Source organism: Mustela erminea, chromosome 3 (assembly GCF_009829155.1).
Source record: "Mustela erminea isolate mMusErm1 chromosome 3, mMusErm1.Pri, whole genome shotgun sequence".
NCBI lineage: Eukaryota > Metazoa > Chordata > Mammalia > Carnivora > Mustelidae > Mustela > Mustela erminea.
Window position 1 is genome coordinate 36,361,789 of NC_045616.1, and position 24,842 is coordinate 36,386,630.

Below are 24,842 nucleotides of genomic sequence, written 5' to 3' on the forward strand. Positions count from 1 at the left end.
ATTTGTGGTATCTTTTTGTTCTTCACCAGGCAGTGCATTTGTTAAGAACAGATACTGTGCCTTATTCACCATATATTTTCATGAATATGCAAAGGGCTCAGCACATATTAAGTATTTATAAATATTCACCATTGTCTTAAGGTTTCACTCCATTCATTTATTCATTCATACAATATCTTTTGAAGATTTCCTAGTATGTACAAAGCACTCTTCTAGAAACTACACCTTACAAACCACGGGAAAAATCTATGCCATTACAAAATTTTTAAAAAAGAAAGCAACAAACGGGATACAAAATGAGCTAATTGTAAGCATTCTAGAACATGATAAGTACTATAAAGGGAAATAGAAAGGGAATGGGTGATTTGGAGAGTGTGCTAAGAAAAATGGGTTTTAATTATAGAGGACAATCAAGAAAAGCATCAATGAGAAGATGCCATTTCAACAAAGACCTGAAGTACGTTAGGGAGATAGTCATGTAAGATGTAAAAGCCTTAAATTCCCACCATCTTGAGTGACTTAGTAATTGTGAAGAGACAAGTATGACTACGCTGGGGTAAGGAAGGGAAGAGTAGCATGGGATGAGAAAATGCAGTTAAGGGTAGGTCAGACTATACCAGACCTATTAGGCCACTGTAAGCCCTTTTACTTCAAGGGAAATGAGGAACTCTGCAGTCTTGAGCAGAGGAGGAACACTATATGACTCATGTTTCAAAAGTTTTACATCCTCTCAGATGATATAGCTAACGAAACAGAGCTTCACTACACTATAATTTTCTTTTCCACATAGTCTATTTCAGAATCCCTATAACAGTCTGTGGAATAGAAACATGAATCATATTTCAACTCACAGTTATGTGTAACTCATGGGTTGGGGAAAAGTGAATCGGGGACTAAATATGTAGATACACCATGTTCAAGAGATGCGAGACTCAACTTCCCAGATTCTAAAGTCTTTCAATATTTAAAGAAAGAACAAGTCTAACCTGTCATCTTTTTCTAGGTAAAGGAATTGAGGTTTGAGGCAGAAACTAGACCTTTTGACATTAAATCCGCATCTTTCGCCATTAAAATATGCTGTGTCTTCAGAGCTTTGTAAAAGATGAAAATGATGATTTAGACCTAGAATGAACAAATGTTAGTTGTACACTGGCAGATGATAAATACTTGGGGCTTTGTGGTCCACACAGTATCTTTCACAGCCACTCAACTCCAAGTTGTAGCACAAAAGCAAGCACAGACAAGTGTAACTGTTTCAGTAACTCGTAAGTTACAAAAACAGGCAGTGTCGCAACTCAGATTTGGCTGGTGGGCCATACTCTGCCAAACTCTGATTTAGATTATGTTGTTGAGAGAAAAGGGGAGATTATAAAGCAGTTTCTAGAAGTTATGCTGATTCTTTTAAGCTCAGTAGTTCCTGGGTGACATTGAACAGGAAAAAAAAAAAAACTATGCAAATAAGAACATGAATAACTAGCTTTCAATAGCAATATGTTCCTACATAGAGCTCTTCTGCCTAACCAAGAATACCTCTGGGAGGAATTATAAGTTATTCTTTCTCCACAAAAGGGTATTTGGAAGATTGCAGCATTGGTAGATGAAAGGACATATTTGTTTCTCAGAAGTGTGTAAATGATTTGCTAAATTCCCAAGGCATTCACAGTTTGGAAATGTATACTGGAGGAAGAAATAAATATTTATAAAATTTTGAAACTAAGTATTCAAATGTTGGTATTTCTTAGATTACTACAACTGATAGCTGATATTAATATAGCATCTTTATTCTCCCATTCTTTCTTGGATCTGTGAAATATTTTAGCATTTATATGAAATATATAATTCCATATACAATATATATGTGTTTTTCCCTCACCCCACTTTCTGATAGGGAAACTGAGTCACAAAAAGGCCTAATAAATGCCTAAGGAAGTTAATGACAGGCATGAGCAGAGAATTCTGATTTCATGACACCCAGATTAAAGCTATTCACATTTTCTCTAAATCAATGTATCTGTAGCCCTAGGTTGGGTCTCCAAAGCAAATAGACAGGAATCGCAGGGTCTGTCAGTTTCAGACAAGAATGATAATTTGCACGTGTACATTTCAAATGAGGATCTATCTACTATTTTCTACAGCTGAAACCCTATCTTTGTAAAATTCACATTTACCACAGATGTTTCACATACCTAATTATTTTTGGTTAGAGTATTTAGGTAGTAAACAAGTTTGTTGGATCTTTTCCTTGGCCAAAATAACTTTAATAGGGAAGACTGTCACTAAGGAGATGATTAAAGGTTCCTAGTGGCCTTCTATTCCACTTCCAAATCCATGTAGTATATTTCTAATTATTACTTAGGTCTTTGCCGATAATCACAGACAAAATGGCATAGGAGAGCCAGTCATTAGACATATTCTTTGGCTAGTCCCTGATTGAGAATTTATTTGAATCAAGATATATTATCTGCAATCACATTTGGCTCCTCTGCATATGTATATGATATTTTTGAAGGCTTGAACTGCAAGAAAGTTAGCTGGCTTCTTACAATGTTAAACTGATAATTAAAAGTGACATATATTCCTTTTATATGGTATCTCAGGCACAGGAACTATTGATTCAGGTTTTCATAACAAAACACATTTTGTTTAGGTAAAACAATCTTTGTAGGTATAAAATTAAGATTTAAAAATAAGTAGAAGTATTTAAGCTTCCTTTTTTAAAATAAATGTACCTATAAGTTTGCTTTAAAGAAAGGTTGAAAATCCTTAGCTTACCTCTCACCTGTAATGAAGAGAATAAAGGAAACAGAAAACCCATAGAGAGATTTTGGGGTAGTTTCGAGAACTATGTGTTGAGTCCCGTATGTTAGAAAAAAATGTTACCTCCTTCAAAAGAGGTATGTGTATTACCTTAAATAAGACCTAGTATTCTTAATGTCTAGATACTAGAGAAGTATCAAAGTATTTGACATTATAATGCTGAATACTAAAAGCTACTCAACAAATTTTATTGCTTGGTTATGTAATCATTTGGATATACATAATACACATGCCTCTCTGGTATATTTTTATCTCAGATGCTACTGCATATGTATGAAATAACTAAAGAGAAATTCTGTTTATATGTTGCAGCCATGGGGGGAAGCTTGTGATACGTAGTAAATGTTACAGTACTGTCCAATAGAGTATTCATTTATGGTAATGTTCAATGGTAATATCTGAAGCATTTGAAGCTCTGACTTTGAGAAGGAAAGGAATTTCCCAATAAAAGAACTTTAAAATGAGTCTTCTTTTATTGTAAAGAATGCTGATCTTGGTAGAGAGATAAGCAGACAGACTTAAGATACTGAACAGCTGAGTTTGAAAGATAAAGTGTTTCAGCTACACATAGTCATTTATGTTAAATAATAAGGCAAGCAGCTAGCATTTTATCAAGCATAATAGAAGTGATCACAGATATGACTCCATGCTTACCACCTGATTTTGACCATATTAACATGTAAAAACTGAGAAATTTAGGGTCATAGTATGAAAACCTGAAATGAAAGAAATTATCCTGGTATGAGGCAGTAACACTCTAGAAAAATGAACACAGATCTGGACTCATCTGCAATACTGATCCAAACAAAAGTTTGTTTAGTGAGACATAGTTAGAAACATAGTTCAGAATCACTATACAGTACTCATAATTCATGCATGTAAGCTTACGTGATAGAAAATATATAATCAGTATTTTTTAAAAAGATTTTTTATTTATTTGACAGACAGAGATCACAAGTAGGCAGAGAGGGAGGCAGAGAGAGAGGGGGAAGCAAGCTCCCCGCTGAGCAGAGAGTCCAATGTGGGGCTCGATCCCAGGACCCTGGGATCATGACCTGAGCTGAAGGCAGATGCTTTAACCCACTGAGCCACCCAGGCACACCAAATCAGTATTTTCTTTTCTTTTAACATGTTCTTGGTAGTCTTCATAAAATCCACTATTAAAAAGGCTTCTTAGGTATTGTTAATATCTCAAATTGTGGAGATTCTCTTGATAACAAACTTCTGATTCCCAGTTAAAATAAAATAAAATTAAAATAGAAATGTATTAGCATCTTTCTTTACAGAACTGTGTCACTTTTCCTTAAACATGCCACATATACACTTAATTTTGTATGTATAGGCTATCATGTACTTAAAGATAATATGGTTTATTTAATACGGTGTAATTAATTATCTTAAAGAAAGTTTTGAGATTGTTTTGGTAAATATAAAAATACTTTGAGGTGTTTCTATATAATATAATTTTTTAAATAAGGAATTTGACTTTTCTTTAACATTTTTAAAAAAAGTATTTTTAAAATTTAGAGAGAGAGAGAGAGAGAGAGAGAGGGAGAGTGTCCGAACAGGGGGAACAGCAGAGGGACATAGAGAAGCAGACTCCCCACTGGGCAGGAAGTCTGATCCTAGGACCCTGGGATCACGACCTGAGCTGGAAGGCAGATGCTTAGCTGACTGAACCACGCAGATGCCCCTCTTTAAAAATTTAATCAAAACTGAAAAGCTGAAAATTTTGATGTGGATCTAAAACAGGGATTAATTCCATATTTTCAAATACTTGATTTCTTAAGATTCTGTTTCCATTAGCAATAAAATAAAAAAAATGATATATTTCAATAATATTTTCATCTTTTGAGATTTTGAAATATTAAACTATTTTTCTTTCTTTAATTTACTCATTATGCAGTATGAGCACCTGGAAGTCATTGTAAAGAGGACTCATTAAGATTCTTCTGTGACAAATTTTAAATTTACTGTTTAGGGAGATTCAGTTTATGTTGGCAGTTTCTTTTTTCTTATTACTGAAAAAATTCACATTGATCTTGAAACAGGCATTTTCTTCAAGTATATAATGCGTACAGACATCACTCTAAAGTTCTTATGATTTGTTATGCTAAAAAGTCCCTGTAATGTCTTTACATGAACATAGAAAAACATACTTGTTCTATTTTTTGCTTTAATCTCTATATTTATTTCTCACTCTCACATTAAGCAATATAGTCTCCATTTAAATTAATAAAAATCTGTGACCTAATATGAGAAAAACTAATCATCTAAATAGATGTAATACATTGCTATCCTGTCTGTACCAGAACAAAACAAGTTTTTCTTAAAAAGGATTGATTCTGATGGAAAACTAAGTTCCTTAACAGAGTGAGTCTAAATGAAAGGATTCGATACAGCACACAGTGGAAAAGAAAGTGCCTCTGAAAGGCAATCTGAGTCCCTCAGACCAAATGGCTGAGTGATCACAGGTATTTAAGAATTTATATTTATACTCCTTCCCATGTAAATGCAATTCCTAAAAAGTGATGCTCAAACTCTTACAAACATATATTCTATCCCCAGAAGAACACTCATGATCTTCATTCTATTAATATAATATTTAGTATCCTAGGAAGGTTTATAATAAAAACAATACTGCCAAAACGAAATGAAATGAAATGAAACAAGGATGAACAAAACAATAAAAATCCAAAAGTTAAGTTTGAGAAGAAAGGAACAGATCACAAAACAAAATAAAATAAAATAAAACATTTATTTATCAAGTGTAGGAGTAGCAAATGAAAATGAAGAACAGGAGGTAGCACCAATGAGACATTGAGTATGCATGCTCGCTCCCAAAATATAAATGACAGGAAATAAATGAAGAACATGACTATTAAAAATATATTGTGATATTAGAAGGATAATGTAATAATTAAAAATTTAAGGTAAAATGAAAACACTGATGGAAGACAAGAGAATACCCCACCATAAAAATCCAGTATTTCAATTCAAGGTAATTTATAGAAACACACGATTAAATGCAAGAGTATCTAAAGCTTATAAAGGAAGACACAGAAGTTTAGTCACCTGATATAATCATCATTGGTGCAAATATGAAAGGCCATATCTGTAATGAATTCATTTTAGGCTTTAAGGTTAGAGGTACATGCATTTTAATCCCAATCTGTCATTTGTTTGCTGTCTGATCCTGCTATCTAATCTTCTGAAAGCTCAGATACCTCATTAGAAATAGGCCATTACAGCTGTCACAGAATTTTTGAGATAATTAAAGGTGATTACATATGTAAAGCATTTAGCTAAATGCTGGACCAATAACACTCACCCAAATTTTTGGTTGGGGGCGGGGGGAGAGGAGAGAAATAAATTAGTTGTCAAACTTTTATTTTACCCATGATGCTTTTTCAGAATGGATATAAAGCAACAAAGTCTCTTTCAGTAGAAACACACACACACAAACACCCCATTCCCAGGCCTCTACTTGTCATGTTTTAAAACCTTAAAAGCTTTAAGTTTAAAGCTTAAAATATTAACAACAAAGAGAAGGTTTTACAAATTGCCAATAAAGCAGGAGATACAGCTATAAGAACATCCTGAAACCTTTTGGGAGAAAATCTACCCAATGCTAAGACAGAACAGTAATCACTGCAAAATACTATGTCCCATCAAGCTGACCTTTTCTTTCTGAGTTAAGTATTAATACACACAAAATAAAAATCTTGTCATAGCAAAGTTGAATGGAGGTAAAAATGAGTATCTCAGGACACATAAAAGATGCTTATTAAACATTGTTTAGAAAAAGTAATTTGAGGCAAGATTGATGGAATGAAGTAAATTATATAGGATTAAACCAACATTCAAAAAATGGAAAAGCAGAAGACAGAAATTCATGAAATTTTGGTCTACAGATCTAACTAGAAAGTGAGTAGGAAAAGTAGAAGTTTGGCCTAAAAAAGATACTTATTCTTAGTTAGTTCAAAGTTTATTTAATAAGAATAGGTCATGATGGAAAATAAAGAGTAAACGACAGTAAATATTTACCTATAAAACTGCATTCTATTTCATTTCATTAGCAAAGTATGAAAAGTGAATCTCAGCTTAATTATTATAAAAATACTGCATAAAAGTTTAGATTACAAATAAATTTTAAGAGAATTAGAACTCGGTGTTCACTAGAAAATATATATAAATGAAAAGAGCATTACCTCATATGATAAAAATTAAATGACATAAGCAAAAATTATAATATTTAGAACAACTGTTTTCAATTGTCTCATAATTAGAAGGGACCCTGATATGAAAAACGCAATCTTCATGCCTACAAAAGATGCACTTAATTCTATAAGGAATGTAATCTTTCTCAACTGTCAACTGTCAAAAAGGCAGTATTGCAGACAGTCATATATACCTATAAGCAAATAAACAAATATAAATTGTATAGAGTTACAGAGAGAAACAGAAAAACAGAAAGTCATTTAAAGCTCCTTGCTTCTTTCTCTCCCTTTGGCCCTCCTCTGGCTTGTGCTCTCTCCTTCTCAAATAAATAAATAAATAAAATCTTTTTAAAAAAGTCTGTTATTACAACATATCTCACTTTTGTGTGTAATACTTAATTTTCCCAAGCATTGAAGTAATATATGATCATTGAATAAGATTTGGAAAATAGTAAACACTATATAGTAAAAACAACCATGAGATCCATATCAAAATAATACCTGTGTATAAAGAGATGGGTGGACATAATGAAAAGATAGATATAAATAGGACATAAAACATCAATTAAATTACATCATAAATAAATGCACTTTTATATCAAGTTTTTAAAAATTAAGACTGTATTTTGTCTGTGTTTCCAAGTTATTAAATATTCTACTTCATCATAAAGTCATCCCATAAATTATTTAACCAGACTTCTATTGTTTGGTACTGACATACTTTGTAATTATTTATTATAAATGATGATTCTGGTCTAGAAGTAGAATTATTGAATCAAATGCTGTGGTCATTTATATTTCTTAATAATTAACCAGTGGCCTGAAATAATGGGACAAAAATAAGTTTTAGAGCTGCACACATTTGGATTCAAAACTTGGAAACTCCACTTTAAACTTTCTGCTTCCATTAAAGAAAAAAATCTTTAAAATCAAGATGTTGAATTTGTAAATAAGGGTGTTAAAAGGATTTAATTAAATAATATATTTAATTTAAATATGTTTATGTTAAACATATTTAAAGAACCTACTTGAGAACCTGGCACACAGAATATCCCTGAATGGTAAATATTTCTATTCCATAAGGTTATTTACTCTTTAGCCATCATATTTATTGTAAATATTTTTTTCTGAAAAATTATTTCAATTTATTTTTTACATTTATTTAATTTTGACATCAAGAAGTTTGTTCTATAATACAATCTATTTCCTTTTTTACATTATTTCTATATTCTTTTAAGCTTAAGAAGTTCTTCCCTGAACTGAACTAAGGAAATAAATCACCTATATAAGTTTTCTGATGCATGTTGTTATACTTTTTTCCTAAAGAAAAGTATTATAAGGAAAAGTAATAATGAGTTGGATATTTGGGTGATGTGCTTTTCCAAGTATTACCTAATTTAATAGTAACTGTACTCTCTATTGTATTCTTTATTTGAGTTAAAGAACTTAGATGTCTGAAAAAGGAAAACTGAACCTCACGGGAATAGACTCACAGTACATCAAGCTTATTGGGTTTTGCATAGTGATTTAGGATTCTTGATGATAGCCTGACTTTCACATGTATGTTAGAAAAGGAGCTGCTTGTCAGCACAGAAGCAGATATTAAAGATGATATTGATGGCTTTTCTTTTACCATGTGCTAAACACTGAATCTTGGTCTATTTTTTTCCAATTTGGTGATTGTTAAACAGAATCCAAACAAAATATGGTACATAATGAGTTTTGGGGATTAAAAAAAAAGGCAAGTTAATGGACAGCAGAAAAATAATCTAAAGAATGAGAATATTTTTTAAAAATTTCTACAGAAAATAAATGAAAATGCTATGAGGAGCAAGAGGATTGGAGGCAGGGCAAGCCCCACAAGAAGTAAAAGTGTATACTGACTTCAGAGATGTAAAATAATATGGCTAGAATCAGAAAACTGAAAGAAGAGCCTAAAAATCTAACAAGTAAACTGAAATGCATTTTTGAGGCAGAAAAGACTTGTAACAGAACATATGTGCAGTAATGTGGAAGACAAGTTTGAGAAATTTATCATGAGTACAAATTAAAAAAAAAATTGTCCAGGTGACAGATCGAGTTTACAATTTAACTGCCAATCTTGTCCATGTTGCTACAAAAGTTGGGTATTCATCCTTTCTGATGGAGGCATAATACTCCATAGTGTATATGGACCACATCTTCCTTATCCATTCTTCCGCTGAAGGGCATCTTGGTTCTTTCCACAGTTTGGTGACCGTGGCCATTGCTGCTATAAACATTGGGGTACAGATGGCCCTTCTTTTCACTACATCTGTATCTCTGGGGTAAATACCCAGGAGTGTAATTGCAGGGTCATAGCCAAGAGTAAGATAAAATAATTTCCTTTTGTACAGAAGAAATAATCAAATATATAAGAAAAGAATTTCTAAAGCAAAGAATTATTAAATATGAAAACATAATGTAGGGAGGCAGAGGAATTAGTTTATATAAAAATAATAAAAATCAGACTTGTGTGACATTTCTTCTCTCCGAATATAAATCACAGAAGCCAATAAAATTTTGAGTAACAATCTCATCCTAGGATCATGAACCTCATTAAACCTTTATTCACACGAGAATTTCATATAATTACCTAAGAAATAGAAATTATACCATGCTTTTATCCTTCCCAAGAATATTATGTGAGTACCCTTAGCAAGTAAAACATTTGACTGATGTTAAAAGTCAATTGAGAGGTAAATCAAAATCAAGAATTCAGAAATGGTGAAATCATAGCATTAAATGTTTGAGGATGAACACTGAAATCAATTAGTTAAATTAAGTATAAATAGTGGTTATAATTATGACTACAAACTTGAATGTGAAAGCTCAAAACCATTCTAAAAGGTTATTCCCCCCCCCAAAGATTTTTTATTTATTTGACAGAGAGATAGAGAGGGTGGCACAAGTAGGCAGAGTGGCAGGGAGACAGAGAGGGAAAAGCAGGCTCTCTGCTGAGCAGGAAGCCTGACATGGGGCTCAATCCCAGGACTCACGACCTAAGTCTAAGGCGGACACTTAACCGACTGAGCCACCCAGGCACCCTAAAGGTATTTTATATGATAATAGTTAAAACATAAAAATAATTTTGATCAGAAACATTTATTTAAGGAGACTATATTTTATGGTATGAGATTATGGAATATAAAAATTTGCTTTATAATTTTTCTCTATATTTCAGTTTTTTGACAATGTATATGTATGCAGTTTTTAGTTAAAACATGTAAAGGTAAGGAAAAATATTTCTATCAAATCTGGTAATTAGGCTCTTTGGAAAATTAATGTATTAACAAAATAACAAGATTCAGATATCTAATTTTATATCATATTGAAATAAAATATATAAAGAATATAGATTGCTATTTAATAAATCTCTGAAGAAGTAGACTGAGGGAAAAAATAACAAGTTAGAAAATATTTACACATTTAATCCCACTAAATATGTAAAAACACATAGCACATGAATAATTAAAAATGAAAATCACACATTAAGCATTTCCAATAAATAATGAATGTAAAATATCCTCATAGATAAAGTACTTGGAAATCAGTAATAATAAGATCTAAGTCATCACAAGTGTAGAGTCAAAAAATTATATATTACTAATTCCAGAATAATTCTAGTTGGAAGATAAACATGAAAAATATCAGCTTTCCTAGTAAATAGAATATAAACTGGCAATCACATAACTTTTTACAGCCTATAAATTTGATGAAAAATAACAATATTTCAAGTACTTGGTACTGGCACTAGTGTTGGGAGTAAGCATTTTTTGGAAAGAATTTGACAATATACATGAAAGGCTGTATAAGTATCTCTATCCTTTGATGTAGCCATTTTAGCATTATGAGTTTGTACAAAAGAGGGAACTGAAAAAATGTGGCATATGAGTATGAACTTAATATTTATATTACAGAAACACATGTTACAAAAAGACAAAGTGTCCATCAAGAAATAAATGATGACACTTGAAGTTAATAATCCAAACTGCATTTGTTTAGGAAAAATATAACAATGAAAAACACATTTATTGACTTATGAAAATAAATTAACTCACAGCATGACATTAGATAAAAACAAAGCAAGAAATAATCTAGTATGTTCAGTATAACTTTAGATAAATATAGATAGCACCAAAAAAACTACAGGCACCAAAGAAGGTACTGAAGGAATATATACCAAAATATTGACAACGATTTTGCTAATGGGTGGAATAATAGGTGGCTTTAATTTCTGCAGTACATTTTTATATATTTACAAATATATAATACACAACACAAAAATATACCTGTAAATATATAAGTGAATGCTATATGCTTTGGTTACATATATTATATATTTATATATTATTATTATATATTTTTATATACTTATAAAATAATATAAAAAAAACACCTCAGACTTGGATTGAGTCATAGTTCTGTTACTTAGTAGCTCTTTCATTTTGCACACATGACTAAAATTTTATCTGAGTTTCAGTTTCTTCAACTCTAACATGGGAATGACACTAGGGCATAGGACTGTTGTGATGATTAAATGATTAAATGAAATAAAACAATTACCCATACTATTCACCAGGCACTTAAACGGTATTTAGACCACATAAAATTTCAACCTAAAATTCGACTTACCAAACTCTGAGTTTAGGGATCCTGTTTTGTATTATGTACATAAATACCTGTGTGGTAGTGTGTGTGTATGTGTTTTCAAATATACATACATACACACATATGTATTAATAGTAGAGGTAAAGATATAAATTCTCTCAAAATTCTCCCTCATTTCAGTATCTACACACTTAAGAATCTTAGTTTTCAACTATGAAATTGAGCAATAGAGGTTTGAACTCTAGAATGCAAATTCAAAAATTTCACAAGTATGGAGGTTCCTGGGTGGTTCAATGGGTTAAAGCCTCTGCCTTTGGCTCAGGTCATGCTCTCAGGGTCCTGGGATCAAACCCGGCATCTGCATCCTGGCTCTCTGCTCAGCAGGGAGCCTGCTTCCCTTCCTCTCTCTTTGCCTGCCTCTGCCTACTTCTGATCTCTGTCTGTCAGATAAATAAATAAAATCTTTAAAAAAAAAAACCTCACAAGTATGTAATGGATCATAAGGAGAATGTTTCTGATGATCAAATATCCCATTCGATGTGTTGTTGCCTTTTCCAAGATTTACAGACTGACATGAGCAGCTCTGCCTTCTTCCTCTCCAGCTTCCTGTATTTCTACTGGATCAAGTCCACACAACCCTCTTTTGCATTCTCATTACCAATTCTAGGAAGAAGTGAATTGGGTTTCAACTTTTATATTTGATAGGTAGCCTAGCTGACTGAATAGACAGGGAAGGATGTATATGTTTTTACTTCCAGTCTTCGATTTTTCTTTTATTGTTTCATAAAACTTCCTGTTTCAGTTGTTTGTGTCTCCAATTTAGTGAAGGTGTTAGATGTCTGACTTCCTAGTAAACTCTGTGGGTGTTAACTTTATTGCCTCTTTAGGTCCAGATTATGCTAAATTCATTACAGAGTATGGAATTAAATATGACTACAATATAATTGCATGTTTAACTGCAAGTAAAACTTACTCCAAAATTAATATTTAAAGTGGAATAGCAGTCAAAAGCAGAACGAATGAGGAGGTAATGTTACAACAGAGGGCCCTGAAAATTAGTCTGTTTCAGAGAAATTTAGGATGTGAATCAGAAAGCAGTCCCAAATACATCTCCAGAGAAGGCCATCTCTACTTTCACCATTTCTGGTGGGTTAGATACTCAATCTCTTGTTTTATCTTTTCTGCATTTGGCTAGATAATCTGAGACAGAAAAACAATGCTTGAGATTTTTCTTTTTCTTTTTCAAGGGTTTACTGTAACAGCTTTTCCTTCCACCTCGAACATCTTAAGTCTTAGAAGACTTCTCTTTTCATATGTTTGCTAGATGTGAGAACTAAGCTCATGTGCTTTATTTAGTACTATTTAGCATTAAATTCTTAGCAAGCATTTTAGTTTATCTTCCACCTCAGAGGATAATTGAGTAAGTAGAGATATAAATTACAAACAAACAGTGTTTTGGGGGCTGCATCTTACTGTACTTTGTTGATTTAATATAATCTAAAATGGGATTTTATGTAGGAAATCAATAATCCCTAGATTTCAAATGCTGTTTACATGACAGAATTTTTTTTTAAATTTTTTATTTTTTATAAACATGTATTTTTATCCCCAGGGGTACAGGTCTGTGAATCAGCATTCACCAAAGCACATCCCCTCCCCAATGTCCATAACCCCACCCCCCTTCTCCAACCCCCCACCCCCAGCATCCCTCAGTTTGTTTTGTAAGATTAAGAGTCTCCCTCCCAATCCCATCTTGTTTCATTGATTCTTCTCCTACCCACTTCAGCCCCCATGTTGCATCACCACTTCCTCATATCAAGGAGATCATATGATAGTTGTCTTCCTCTGCTTGACTTATTTCGCTAAGCATGATAAGCTCTAGTTCCATCCATGCTGTCACAAATGGCAAGATTTCATTTCTTTTGATGGCTGCATAGTATTCCATTGTGTATATATACCACATCTTCTTGATCCATTCATCTGTTGATGGACATCTAGGTTCTTTTCATAGTTTGGCTATTGTGGACATTGCTGCTATAAACATTCGGGTGCACGTGCCCCTTTGGATCACTACGTTTGTATCTTTAGGGTAAATATCCAGTAGTGCAATTGCTGGGTCATAGGGCAGTTCTATTTTCAAATTTTGAGGAACCTCCATGCTGTTTTCCAGAGTGGCTGCACCAGCTTGCATTCCCACTAACAGTGTAGGAGGTTTCCCCTTTCTCCGCATCCTCGCCAGCATCTACATGACAGAATTTTAAGGCAAAATTTTAACATCTAAAGAGATACCATTTTTTAAAATACTCTTTCCCCCTTTTTTTCTTAAGAAAAAAAGGGACCAAAAAGCCATTACTGGGCTTTATATTCCAATCTATGAGAAGAATATTAAAAGTGTTCTAAATACAGAATCCAGTCAAGAATTAGTCCCAATATCACAGAAGGATCGGGGGTGTCTGAGTGTCGCAGAGCTTGCGGGTATTGGAATGGGAAAGCCGGCTGCAGAGACAGAGCCGACAGTAAGCTCACAGCTCGGTGTTACCTTGAACCGGTCGCAGGCTCGGTGAGCTCGGAGCACGGCCGGAGGTCAGGCAGACGGGAGTAACTGGGCACTGTTCTCTGAGGGTGCACTGAGGAGTGGGGCCCTGGGCTCTCGGCTCCTCCGGGCCAGAGACCAGGAGGCCGCCATTTGTATTCCCGTCCTCAGGAACTCTAAGGAAAGCGCTCAGGGAACAAAAGCTCCTGAAAGCAAACCCTAGCGGATTACTCACCCTGGCCCCTGATAAGGGCAGTGCAATTCCGCCTGGGGCAAAGACACTTGAGAATCACTACAACAGGCCCCTCCCCCAGAAGATCAACAAGAAATCCAGCCGAGACCAAGTTCACCGACCAAGGAGTGCGGTTTCAATACCAAGGAGAGCAGCAGATTTCCAGAAGAGGAGAAAGCAAAGCACGGAACTCATGCCTTTTTCTGTGTGATTTTTTTTAGTCTTGCAGTTAATTTAATTTTTTTCTTTTTCATTTTTTTGTTTTTTTTTCTCGCCTTCTGGTTAAATTTTTTTTTTAACTTTTACCTTTTTCTTTTTTAACGTTTTTTAACTACTTTATCTAATATATATATTTTTTCTTTTTTATATTTTTCGTATTTGTTTTCTTTTTTTAAAATTCTTTTCTTTTCTTTTTTTTTTTTCTTTCTTCCTTTTTGAACCTCTTTTTATCCCCTTTCTCCCCCCTCATGATTTGGGATCTCTTCTAATTTGGTTAAAGAATATTTTCCTGGGGTTGTTGCCACCCATTTAGTATTTTACTTGCTCCTTCATATACTCTTATCTGGACAAAATGACGAGACGGAAAAACTCAACACAAAAAAAGAACAAGAGGCAGTACCGAAGGCTAGGGACCTAATCAATACAGACATCGGTAATATGTCAGATCTAGAGTTCAGAATGACAATTCTCAAGGTTCTAGCCGGGCTTGAAAAAGGCATGGAAGATATTAGAGAAACCCTCTCGAGAGATATAAAAGCCCTTTCTGGAGAAATAAAAGAACTAAAATCTAACCTAGTTGAAACCAAAAAAGCTATTAATGAGGTGCAATCAAAAATGGAGGCTCTCACTGCTAGGATAAATGAGGCAGAAGAAAGAATTAGTGATATAGAAGATCAAATGAAAGAGAATAAAGAAGCTGAGCAAAAGAGGGACAAACAGCTACTGGACCACGAGGGGAGAATTCGAGAGATAAGTGACACCATAAGACGAAACAACATTAGAATAATTGGGATTCCAGAAGAAGAAGAAAGAGAGAGGGGAGCAGAAGGTATACTGGAGAGAATTATTGGGGAGAATTTCCCCAATATGGCAAAGGGAACGAGCATCAAAATTCAGGAGGTTCAGAGAATGCCCCTCAAAATCAACAAGAATAGGCCCACACCCCGTCACCTAATAGTAAAATTTACAAGTCTCAGTGACAAAGAGAAAATCCTGAAAGCAGCCCGGGAAAAGAAGTCTGTAACATACAATGGTAAAAATATTAGATTGGCAGCTGACTTATCCACAGAGACCTGGCAGGCCAGAAAGAGCTGGCATGATATTTTCAGAGCACTAAACGAGAAAAACATGCAGCCAAGAATACTATATCCAGCTAAGCTATCATTGCAAATGGAAGGAGAGATTAAAAGCTTCCAGGACAAACAAAAACTGAAAGAATTTGCAAACACCAAACCAGCTCTACAGGAAATATTGAAAGGGGTCCTCTAAGCAAAGAGAGAGCCTACAGGTGGTAGATCAGAAAGGAACAGAGACCATATACAGTAACAGTCACCTTACAGGCAATACAATGGCACTAAATTCATATCTCTCAATAGTTACCCTGAATGTTAATGGGCTAAATGCCCCTGTCAAAAGACACAGGGTATCAGAGTGGATAAAAAAACAACACCCATCTATATGTTGCCTCCAAGAAACTCATTTTAAGCCCGAAGACACCTCCAGATTTAAAGTGATGGGGTGGAAAAGAATTTACCATGCTAATGGACATCAGAAGAAAGCAGGAGTGGCAATCCTTATATCAGATCAATTAGATTTTAAGCCAAAGACTATAATAAGAGATGAGGAAGGACACTATATCATACTCAAAGGGTCTGTCCAACAAGAAGATTTAACAATTTTAAATATCTATGCCCCCAACGTGGGAGCAGCCAACTATATAAACCAATTAATAACAAAATCAAAGAAACACATCAACAATAATACAATAATAGTAGGGGACTTTAACACTCCCCTCACTGAAATGGACAGATCATCCAAGCAAAAGATCAACAAGGAAATAAAGGCCTTAAACGACACACTGGACCAGATGGACATCACAGATATATTCAGAACATTTCATCCCAAAGCAACAGAATACACATTCTTCTCTAGTGCACATGGAACATTCTCCAGAATAGATCACATCCTCGGTCCTAAATCAGGACTCAACCGGTATCAAAAGATTGGGATCATTCCCTGCATATTTTCAGACCATAATGCTCTAAAGCTAGAACTCAACCACAAAAGGAAGTTTGAAAAGAACCCAAATACATGGAGACTAAACAGCATCCTTCTAAAGAATGAATGGGTCAACCGGGAAATTAAAGAATAATTGAAAAAAAATCATGGAAACAAATGATAATGAAAATACAACGGTTCAAAATCTATGGGACACAACAAAGGCCGTCCTGAGAGGAAAATATATAGCAGTACAAGCCTTTCTCAAGAAACAAGAAAGGTCTCAGGTACACAACCTAACCCTACACTTAGAGGAGCTGGAGAAAGAACAAGAAAGAAACCCTAAGCCCAGCAGGAGAAGAGAAATCATAAAGATCAGAGCAGAAATCAATGAAATAGAAACCAAAAAAACAATAGAACAAATCAACGAAACTAGGAGCTCGTTCTTTGAAAGAATTAATAAAATTGATAAACCCCTGGCCCGACTTATCAAAAAGAAAAGAGAAAGGACCCAAATAAATAAAATCATGAATGAAAGAGGAGAGATCACAACTAACACCAAAGAAATACAAACTATTATAAGAACATACTATGAGCAACTCTACGCCAATAAATTTGACAATCTGGAAGAAATGGATGCATTCCTAGAAACATATAAACTACCACAACTGAACCAGGAAGAAATAGAAAGCCTGAACAGACCCATAACCAGTAAGGAGATTGAAACAGTCATTAAAAATCTCCAAACAAACAAAAGCCCAGGGCCAGATGGCTTCCCGGGGGAATTCTACCAAACATTTAAAGAAGAACTAATTCCTATTCTCCTGAAACTGTTCCAAAAAATAGAAATGGAAGGAAAACTTCCAAACTCATTTTATGAGGCCAGCATCACCTTGATCCCAAAACCAGACAAGGATCCCATCAAAAAAGAGAGCTATAGACCAATATCCTTGATGAACACAGATGCAAAAATACTCAACAAAATACTAGCCAATAGGATTCAACAGTACATTAAAAGGATTATTCACCACGACCAAGTGGGATTTATTCCAGGGCTGCAAGGTTGGTTCAACATCCGCAAATCAGTCAATGTGATACAACACATCAATAAAAGAAAGAACAAGAACCATATGATACTCTCAATAGATGCTGAAAAAGCATTTGACAATGTACAACATCCCTTCCTGATCAAAACTCTTCAAAGTGTAGGGATAGAGGGCACATACCTCAATATCATCAAAGCCATCTATGAAAAACCCACCGCAAATATCATTCTCAATGGAGAAAAACTGAAAGCTTTTCCGCTAAGGTCAGGAACACGGCAGGGATGTCCATTATCACCACTGCTATTCAACATTGTACTAGAGGTCCTAGCCTCAGCAATTAGACAACAAAAGGAAATTAAAGGAATCCAAATCGGCAAAGAAGAAGTCAAATTATCACTCTTCGCAGATGATATGATACTATATGTGGAAAAGCCAAAAGACTCCACTCCAAAACTGCTAGAACTTGTACAGGAATTCAGTAAAGTGACAGGATATAAAATCAATGCACAGAAATCAGTTGCATTTCTCTACAACAACAGCAAGACAGAAGAAAGAGAAATTAAGGAGTCAATTCCATTTACAATTGCACCCCAAACCATAAGATACCTAGGAATAAACCTAACCAAAGAGGCACAGAATCTATACTCAGAAAACTATAAAGTACTCATGAAAGAAATTGAGGAAGACACAAAGAAATGGAAAAATGTTCCATGCTCCTGGATTGGAAGAATAAATAATGTGAAAATGTCTATGCTACCTAAAGCAATCTACACATTTAATGCAATTCCTATCAAAGTACCATCCATCTTTTTCAAAGAAATGGAACAAATAATTCTAAAATTTATATGGAACCAGAAAAGACCTCGAATAGCCAAAGGAATATTGAAAAAGAAAGCCAAAGTTGGTGGCATCACAATTCCGGACTTCAAGCTCTATTACAAAGCTGTCATCATCAAGACAGCATGGTACTGGCACAAAAACAGACACATAGATCAATGGAACAGAATAGAGAGCCCAGAAATAGACCCTCAACTCTACAGTCAACTAATCTTCGACAAAGCAGGAAAGAATGTCCAATGGAAAAAAGACAGCCTCTTCAATAAATGGTGCTGGGAAAACTGGACAGCCACATGCAGAAAAATGAAATTGGACCATTTCCTTACACCACACACAAAAATAGACTCAAAATGGATGAAGGACCTCAATGTGAGAAAGGAATCCATCAAAATCCTTGAGGAAAACACAGGTAGCAACCTTTTCGACCTCAGCCGCAGCAACATCTTCCTAGGAACAACGCCAAAGGCAAGGGAAGCAAGGGCAAAAATGAACTATTGGGATTTCATCAAGATCAAAAGCTTTTGCACAGGAAAGGAAACAGTTAACAAAATCAAAAGACAACTGACAGAATGGGAGAAGATATTTGCAAACGACATATCAGATAAAGGGCTAGTGTCCAGCATCTATAAAGAACTTAGCAAACTCAACACCCAAAGAACAAATAATCCAATCAAGAAATGGGCAGAGGACATGAACAGACATTTCTGCAAAGAAGACATCCATATGGCCAACAGACACATGAAAAAGTGCTCCATATCACTCGGCATCAGGGAAATACAAATCAAAACCACAATGAGATATCACCTCACACCAGTCAGAATGGCTAAAATCAACAAGTCAGGAAATGACAGATGCTGGCGAGGATGCGGAGAAAGGGGAACCCTCCTACACTGTTGGTGGGAATGCAAGCTGGTGCAACGACTCTGGAAAACAGCATGGAGGTTCCTCAAAATGTTGAAAATAGAACTGCCCTATGACCCAGCAATTGCACTATTGGGTATTTACCCTAAAGATACAAACGTAGTGATCCAAAGGGGCACGTGCACCCGAATGTTTATAGCAGCAATGTCCACAATAGCCAAACTATGAAAAGAACCTAGATGTCCATCAACAGATGAATGGATCAAGAAGATGTGGTATATATACACAATGGAATACTATGCAGCCATCAAAAGAAATGAAATCTTGCCATTTGCGACAACATGGATGGAACTAGAGCGTATCATGCTTAGCGAAATAAGTCAAGCAGAGAAAGACAACTATCATATGATCTCCTTGATATGAGGAAGTGGTGATGCAACATGGGGGCTTAAGTGGGTAGCAGAAGAATAAATGAAACAAGATGGGATTGGGAGGGAGACAAACCACAAGTGACTCTTGAGGGTTGCTGGGGGGAGGGGGTTTGGGAGAAGGGGGGTGGGATTATGGACATTGGGGAGGGTATGTGCTTTGGTGAGTGCTGTGAAGTGTGTAAACCTGGTGATTCACAGACCTGTACCCCTGGGGATAAAAAAATATGTTTATAAAAAATAAAAAAATTAAAAAAAAAAGAATTAGTCCCAATATGATTTTAAATCTTAGAAATTCCAATGTCTTCTTGTGTTCAGAAGACATTATTTTAAACGTACTCTTTAATGGGCATCTATTATAAAACATGCCCTACCATAGCACCCATCTGCACACAGTATTATCATGAAAAAGAAGAAAGAAAGAAAGGAAGGAACTACTCTTCCTTTCTTTAACATATAAGATAGGTTGATTTATACCTCTTTTGATTCTTTATTATAAGCTAATGATGGATATTTCATAGTTTTCTCTTGTACTTCCTGGTTCTTGGATAAAATAAAATATAAAATATGACGCATTTATACCATCACCAGAAAAATAGAAGCTCACTGGTTCACTTTTAGCCTCAGATTACATTTCTTCATGTATAGTATCATAATGTATTAACCTGTAGAACTTCAGAGGTTATTCAGATTTAATATTTTAGTCTGCAAATAATGAAACTGATCCATAGAGTGTCTTATCTTCAGTTACCGATCAGGGAGTGAACTTTTTCCTATATTTTGCTGCCTTCTATCTCTTCTGACTCTTTAATAAATAGGTTTCACTAAATAGCGGTGACTGACCAGGAGAGAGAGCCATGAGTTGCTGGATTAAGAGTCCAAGATACTTCCTACCACCTCATCTCTCATTTTAGGCTTTTTAAAAACTCTGGCCATGGGGCACCTGGGTGGCTCAATTGGTTGAGCTTCTGCCTTCAGCTCGGGTCATGGTCCCAGGGTCCTGGGATTGAGCTCCACATTGGGCTGCTGCTCAGCGGGGAGCCTGCTTCTCCCTCTCCCTTTACCCCCACCCTACTCATGCTTGCTCTCTCTCTCTCCTCGCTCATGCCTTCTCCTCCTCTCTCTCAAATAAGTAAGATCTTAAAAAACAAAAACAAAAACTCTGACCATTTGCTATTTCCCCTTGATTTGGGCTCTGTTTGCTGTACTATGTGTGTGCACACTCATTAAATTTATTAAATGATTCATTCAACAAACTTTTTTTCTTAAGCTCTACTATGTACTTTCAATGAGAGGGGGCAGATACACAAAAACTAGCTATAATGTAAGTTAGAATAAAAGAAGAGGTAAGTGGACTTTCAGATCGTAGATGGAAAGGGACTTGATTACAGCTGAGAAATGAAAAAAAAAAAAAATAGGCTTCAGAGAAAAGGCACTTGGGCTACTCCTGAAACAATGAGAAGGCATTTGGAAATGGAATCTACATAGACATAGTGTGCTCAGCAAACTGCATCAAGGGAAAAGTGCCGTGATGCTCAAATGAGGGGACAGGAAATGGCAAGAAACATGGTTTGGCTGAAGTTGAAGTTATCTTAAGAATCTTATGAAGTTATCATAAGAAAGATCCTTGTCTTACTGATCTTATATAAGTGTTATAGCCCCTTTTACTATCAAAGGAGAGAATAACTTGACTTTTTCTTGAAGTTGAAAAACATGGACTTTTTTTTTTCAAGTTTTGAATATTTGCATTAGCGATTCTAACAATCGTAGTTCACATTTTCTGTAACTTCTCAACTAGCCTGTGTATTGTGTGTTTAGAACAGGGAGCAGCCTGGATGACATGATTTGAAGCATGCTGAAAGAATTCTTGGCTGTAAAATAACACAAGATTATTTGTCCATGAATTATAAACATCAGTGCTGAAAGATACCATAGAAAACTAGACATTTTATTTTATTTTTAAAAAATATTTTATTTATTTATTTGACAGAGATCACAAGTAGGCAGAGAGGCAGGCAGAGGGAGGAAGCAGGCTCCCTGCTGAGCAGATCCCAGGACCCTGAGATCATGACCTGCGCCGAAGGCAGAGGCGTAACCCACTGAACCACCAAGGCACCCCACTAGATGTTTTATTAAATGAAGCAACTGGAAGGCAATATTTTGCCCAGAATCACAGAACATTGGGAACATAGTATTTATTTTTTAATTAGTGAGATTGCTTCTGTAGAATTCTCTCGTAAAATTATAAAATCCAAGTTTCTCTGAAGAAGCAATACTTTCCAGAAACACACACACACACACACACACACACACACACACACACACATACATCTTTTTTTCTTTTTCCTTCTTCTTTAAAATCCTGGTCACAGACTGCATTAATCATATTTTGTTATTCACAGCTTACTGAAATTTTGGTCCATACATGGCTCTCTGATCACATTTTAAAAATATTTATTCGTAATATAATTAACACCTCTACTAAAGTATCATGCATTCCAAGAATTCAAATATTTCCCAAAATTTACATTTATCTATGTACTTATACTCATATCCTGTCTTTGGCTTCTCACCCAGAAGTACCATATATTCAGAAGTTTATGCTTATTATTCCGTTGTTTTTCTTTAATATTTTCTATTACACACACATATAAATATTTAACAGATATGTTGTGCAGTATTGCTTATTTTTTAACTTATTAAAAGGGCTATAATTTTATATTATCATCTTAACATAAAATTATTTTGTCAGATAATTAACTATAATTCGAAAAGAAGAGGTAAGAGCTTGAGGGAATAATAATAAAAGTCCATTCAACAAACATTTATGGAACAGTTAACATTTGCAGGCAATGGGGATACAAATACAAATAAAATATAACTCTTTCTTCAAGGAATTTGTCACTTGGGAGAGATGGATATTCATAATAATTGCAATAAAATGTGAAAAGTACTGTAAAAATATTTTTGTGAACTGGTGTGGGTATATAGGAGAGGGGACATTTTCCTTACATCTTTAAAGATATTTGGGCTATCACTATGATAGGAGACAAACTTCAAGTTGGAAGAGACAACTGTGTAGTGTTATTGAGGTAGAGGGAGAACAGATGTCACAATATCAAGATACTATGAAGGACCAAATTAAGTCTGAAGGAATTAAGGCTGGTGAATTAGTAAGAGCTCTCATGGATTAGTGGGGAGATTAGAGAAAATGGTACAAATTACTATCAATACTAACTCGACCGTAGACTATAGATTCTATAATTTTTGGTGACTATTAGAAATGTCAGTGAAAGCAAGTAAAAACCAAGGATTAGACAGACTCCTACATTGTATAACTGAATAAGTAATGGTGCTCTTACAGATGAATAAGAGGAGTTGGTAGGGAAAAGAGTTTTTTTCCTAAATTTAACAGTACTCATTTAACCTAATTACAAATGCAATGTTTGTAGACTATTTTTAACAGGTGTGCAGCAGAGCAATCTGGTATGAATTATGCAATGTAAGTATACATATTCCTCATGATGTGTGTGTGTATATGTGTGTGTGTGTGTATGCCCACACAAGTTTATTAGTGGGGATGTTCAAAGAAGCTCACTGGAGCATTTTTGTGGTATGGGAAGGCAGGGTGGAAGGCAACCTGAGTACCCATAAGTTGAATCCATAAATAAAATATGCATACAATGTAATTTTAGCCTACAAATAACAGCATTTTTTAAAAAAATGTCTTGTATTGTGATTTGGTATTCTTCATTCTTATCACAAAACTGGCCAGATGTGACTGAACTGTCTAATCCATGACTTTCATTCATGTGGCCACCATGCTCCAAAATCTTATTACTAGAGAGTTTCCCTGCCATTTGATGTTAGGCGTAGCATGAATGTAATTTGTCTAGAAGCTTCAGTGACTACTAGAGTGGGTCCTGGCCTCACATTCATACCCCTCCCTTTTCTTTTAATAACCCGAATAAATAGCTCACATGCAACAATCTGCCTTTTTCCCTGAGCCTCCACCAGTTGCCTGGTGTCTGGTTCTCATAAAATTATCCTGACATTCACAAAGCAAATGTCCTTTCAGTTTTGACTGCAGGGTGAGGTGACCCACCAGATGTGGTATTCTGGTACAGTTTGAAGGAAGCATACAATGTTTACATTAACCTTTTCAGGCCCTTTCCCATATGGGGTTAGCAGCATGGCAGTTAAATAAAGATGCTTAGTCATCCAGAATCCTGTAAGCACTTGACACCATGTCAAGTAATCTCCTTTACCCCAAATGATTTGGCCATCCTGGACATGGTAGAAAAGCAGCCCAGTAATAAGAACCCGATGGTTTTCAAGAACCTATCTATGTCACAACATTATTCTCTTTTCCTTTTGGTATTATGCTTTTATAAAACCTCATTATGGGGTGAGTGGCTACTAATAGGAGGGGAATGAACATTTCATCCTGATTTTATGAATTTCTGGACTGCAAACAGATTTGCCAGTTATTCACTTCTTGGATTATGATCTTGCAGACAGAGCATTACAGACCAGGCAGACTAGTAAACAACGTCCCTTCAAATTGTTGAGCAATTCAGTAAGGAAACTTTACACAAAGAGGAGAACTGTCTTAAAACCAGTTTTATTTGTTCCAATAAATGATAAACTATTCAAACCTGCCTTTCTTAGTAGCTTATTCCAATAAAGTACCTATGGAAATGACTACATTTAAAACTTTATGCATTTTTTTTTATTTTTTTTTAAATATTTTATTCATTTATTTGACAGAGAGAGACACATTGAGAGTGGGAACACAAGCAGGGGGAGTGGGTGAGAGAGAAGCAGGCTTCTAGCCACTGAGCAGGGAGTGCAATGTGGGGCTTGATCCCAGGAGACTGGGATCATGACCTGAACCAAAAGCAGACACTTAATGAGTGAGCCACCATGTGCCCAAACTTTTATGCATTTATTTCCCTAAGAAATGAAAGATAAATCTAAACACCTGCCTTTTCTAGGTTAAAGCTTCTGATTTCACTTAGA